Below are 4,910 nucleotides of genomic sequence, written 5' to 3' on the forward strand. Positions count from 1 at the left end.
ATAAGTATCGAACTTAGTTTGTAAGGTTTGAAACAACTGGTTTGTAAACTATGTTATCGTAAGACTTCCGCTGTTTTTACTCTGGTGTTGATATTTGAATAAATGTTGTAATACTGCAATAACTCTGTAATGTGATCCTGCTCGGAAATCGTGGATGATTCAGGGTTCCCTGAGGACACCCGACAGACTTCTTAAGTTACCAGGAACATATGTATAGTTATCAAAGGTCATTGGACAGTGACAAGTGCATGTGGGTCCTATAATTTAGGAGGTTCTGCCACACATACTACTCCACTTGTTTCCATTCTCACTAGTGGGAAGAGCAAAGCAGTGGTTCTACATCAACAAAGATCACATCAACACATGGGCAAGATGTTCAAAGGCCTTTCTAGAAAAGTTCTTCCTTGTAGGCAAGACCAATGCCTTAAGAGGAAAGATTTCCAACTTCTAGCAGCAGAAAGGAGAAACCATTCTAGAAGCATGGGAACATTTCCAAGAATACATTTTAGATTGTCCTCATCTTGGGATGGAAGATTGGTTGCTCATGTAAAGTTTCTACCATGGATTAACTCAAAGAGCTCATGAACAACTTGATGCCACTGCTGGAGGATCATTTATGTCACTCACCCTTGGAAAAGCTCCTCTAATCAAGGTTGGTCATCATGCAACATTCAATTATGCAATAAGAGCGAAGAAGTACTAGAAGAGGTGTGTGCACTGTCAACTAAGATGGACATACTGTTAAATTGGCTTGAACAGTGAGCCAATTACAAGAAAGATCGTCAGGCTACTCAAGATGCATTCAATACTCAAAACACATGTGGAGAATACTTGGGGTTGAATTCCCTGAATATTAGGAGGATGCAAACATCGTCATCAACAATTCTGCTCCACAACAATAGAAACAAGGGTGAAATCAACAACAATGGTTGACTTACCAAGGTAAGTACCTAGGTAATTGCTATAATACTCCTAAGCAACCAACCTTGAGGGACCTGATCTTAGAACAAACTAGGATTAATGAGAATATTTCTAAGAAGCTTGCTTTTAATGATAAGGTCCTAGAAAACATAAATACTAAAATGGATAGTTTTCTTCTGCCATAAAAGACCAACTTAGCTATAATAAAAAGATAGAATCACAATTAGCCTAGTTGGCTGCTGCTCTACCTTTTGCCACTAACCCTAAGAAGGTAAACTCCATAACCACAAGAGGTGGCAAGTCTACTTGTGATCCACCATATCCGACAAGGACAGGTAAGACACCAGTGGTAGTGTAGGAAGAGGAGAAGAGAACCGATGAAGTTGAAGAAGTTGGGCCACAAGAACGAGAGTTACAACGAGATTTTCATGACATGACCCTCCTACTGTTTCCACATAGAAATCAAAAAGCTAAAATGGATGAGCAGCTTGGTAAGTTCATAGAGGTAATTCAAAAGTTGTATATCAATATTCTGTTGCTAGATGCCATACAGGTACGTACCTATGTGAAGTATCTCAAAGACATCCTCAACAACAAGAGACCACTGCCTTCCACTGAGGTAATCAAGTTAACAGATGAATGTAGTGCGGCCATCCTAAACACTTCACCTATCAAGAAGAAGGATCTAGGATGTCCTACTATTGATTATTCAATCGGGAGCCAGAACTTTGAGAATGCATTATGTGATCTTGGTGCAAGTGTCAGTGTCATTCCCAAAAAGGTCTTTAACAAGCTCAACTACTCAACACTCATGCCAACATCAATGTGCTTGCAACTAGCCGACCAATCTGTAACAACCTAGGTTTTCTAATAACCCAAAAATCTAAACTTAATTTTTTTTCTAACAAAACCCATGCATGATGAGTGTGCATACTAGGAAACCACCCATGTAGTTGCACAAGTAGAACCCAAGTTAGCATGGTTGAGCATTGTTGCATTTTAATTCCACTTGTGAGTTGCTTCTTCAAGATTTTATGTGATACAATAAAATCAATTAAACCTCTCAACAAAATTTTGTGTGAGTGTTGCCATCCTTTGGCTTGGACCCTAAAGCCATAGAAGACCTCTAGTGGATCCCACTAGGGTGTATACATGTTGGCATCACATGTATACATGCAAGAAGCCCTAGGTGTAGTGTGGAAATAGAAATAGAAATAGAAATGGAAAATGACTTGGAAAAAGGAGGAAAATAGAAAAGGGAAAGAAGCCCAACAGTAGCAGCAGCCCACGTCGAGGCCCAGGTAACGCCACTGGCCTACTCCCACGCTGCACCATGGCCCAACACCGCACCCATGCTCCCCTGCACGTGCCCGCACATGTGCCTACGCGTGGCTCAGCCAGCCCAGCAGTGGCCTGCTACCATGTCACACCCACGCCCACGCCCGTATCACCCTTCCCCTACCGCTGACCACCGGGCTTGCCTTGTCATCCCCTTCACTCTCCCCCTCCTTTGCTTTTCCCATCACTGAGCAGAGCACCTCACCAGTGCAGGCATCCGAGGCCATGCCCTCACATCACAACCACTCGCCCTCGAGCTGTTGGGTGCCAACGCATGGATGGATGCCACATCCATGATCCATGGCATATGCACCCTCTTCCTACTGCATAGCATCACTACTGACGCATGCCGTCATGGCCCCACACCATGATGTCACCCCGTCCACCTTTTAAACTGGACGTCGTTCAAAATTGGGAGCACCCAACCACCCGTGATCCCATACCAAGCATCGAACCCTAGCCTAGAGGCCATATCTGCCCTCCACATACCTCCTTCCCCTCCATCCACCACCTGCCATGGCCAAGCTTGGGATATAAAAGCCCTAAGCTGGTGTCCTAGCCTTCCTTTATCTGCCCCGCCGCCACTGGTGGCTTCACCAGCCACACGCTGAGACCGAGAGAGAGGAAGGAAAAGGGAGGAAGGAAGGAGAAGGAGGAAGCTGAGTTGCCATCGCCATGCCACTATTGGAGCTAGAGACAATGCCCTGATCATCTACACAAGCATAGCAGCTAAGCATGGCACTGCACCATCTCATTACTGCATCGCCTCATCACTATGCCACTAGCCTAGCACCACCGCCACCACTGATGAGCCCCGACACTACCTCTGCTAGCCACCGTGGACATGTCCTGCCGCACCATCATGTTCTCCCCCTTAGGAGGGCCAAAGGCTAGCCTTTTGCCATTGTGATGCTCCGCACACACGCACACATGCACATGAGCCAAGGCCTGGCCTTGCTAATCCCCTAGTGCTTGGGAACACCGGCGTTCGGCACGTGCACCGAGCGCACTCGCTATGGCTAGAGCATGGCCAAGGCGGAGCCATAACACCGTCACCACACCGGTAGAGGTAGGAAGCACACCTCGGCAAGCCTCGCCTCACTGAGGAACACGTCACGCACTAGATGGGAGGAGAAGAGGAGCCCTAGGGAACCCTAGTTGCCTTGCGACATCGGTGTGGCTACGCGCTTGTACCACCACCGTGTCGTGGCCATCCCAACCGACTCTGGTCTTCTCGCGAGACGAGACTAGGCCGTTGAGTTTTGCCTTGACCCCGCACACCTCACCATGTAGATGGATGAGTGCAAAGCCCATGCTTTGCCCTAGTTCACTATGGTCACGAATTCACCGGAGCTCCACCATACGCCTTGCCGCGGCACCAACTCCACCATGGCTTATGGTCCTTGCTGACCATTTTTGTGGCCTTCCCATGACCCTATTCGAAGGAAAAGGGCCACTTTTGGCCCCTGCTGTAGCCGTAGCTACCCCACCACTGTCGACCACCGTTGTTGTGCTGCTGCCGCCGTGGCCCATCACTGTCGAGGCCCTGCCATCACGATTGGAGTCACGGACACGTTCGATGGAGCACAGGGAAGCCAGTGAAGCTCACTGGAGCCATCTCGACACACCATAGGGCCCCACCATCGACCGGTCAATGCTGATTGTTGACTTGACCCCACATGTCAGTCACTGTTGACAGTGAGTCCCACCTGTCAGTGACCGTATTTCTCGCGTCCAATCACGTGCTAACACGTGTCCTTCACTGTTCAAAATTCTTATTATTCTTTTTTAGAAAATGATTTAAACTTAGAAAATTCATAGAAAATTCATATGGCCTCAGAAAAATATGAAACTAGTGCCCAAATTTTTCTAAAATGAGTTCTGCATCATAGGCTTGTGTTTGAGTGCATTTGGATGTTTTGAATTTTTGTTGCTTCTTTGTGATCATCTATAGGAGTCGCTTATCATAGCTTTATGTCTTGTTTGATAGACCTGGAGGAGCCATAGACTGAGGAGCTTGACCTCGACTACACTGAGGAGCTTGGAGATGACCTGCTAGGTGCCACGTCCCACCCAACCTCGTAGAATCCTATTAGACATGCTACAATGTAGATGCTAGTGCTTTACTTTTATGCAAATGATCTATGATAGGTTGCATGGTAGAATTGCTTGTGAGCCATTACCTTGTCACAACCTATACCCCTACACACCCGCTGTAAGATTAGACGCTCGCTTACTTATTTGCTACTACTTCTACTACGCATTATATTTGTGATGTGATGCTTAGTGGAGGATTGTATGTGAGTGGTTAGGGCACTAGGTGTTGGTAATGTGGTAACAACCAGAGAGATCTTGGCATGCATTTTGGGTGTGTGGTGAGGGTAGAGTCAATTGAGCAGGATCTTACGATGAGTCATTGGACGAGTCTTGCCAAGGGGGTGTGACCTGGGCATCCCCTACGAGTGGTACCTATGGCGGGTGCATGCGAGATGAGGAGGCCTCAAGGTGGAGTGTCTTTGTGGGATGAAGCCACGGGATGGAGGTGCCATCGAGGCATAAGGTGTTCATTATCCCCTATGAGAAATATCTTATTCGGTCCACCAAAGGACTGGTGAAAGCTTCTAGGCCCCAAGTTTGGTTTCGGTGATTAA

The 4,910-nt window shown here is 47.0% G+C and overlaps 1 non-coding gene across 1 annotated transcript; it reads right to left on the reverse strand.

The window, feature by feature from the left end:
- Positions 1–421: 421 nt before the first annotated feature.
- On the reverse strand, positions 422–528 carry LOC136530235 (small nucleolar RNA R71). Its single transcript, XR_010777719.1, has one exon. It is a non-coding gene; the product is annotated as a small nucleolar RNA R71 (small nucleolar RNA).
- Positions 529–4,910: the final 4,382 nt, after the last annotated feature.

This window comes from Miscanthus floridulus, chromosome 19, assembly GCF_019320115.1.
Source record: "Miscanthus floridulus cultivar M001 chromosome 19, ASM1932011v1, whole genome shotgun sequence".
NCBI lineage: Eukaryota > Viridiplantae > Streptophyta > Magnoliopsida > Poales > Poaceae > Miscanthus > Miscanthus floridulus.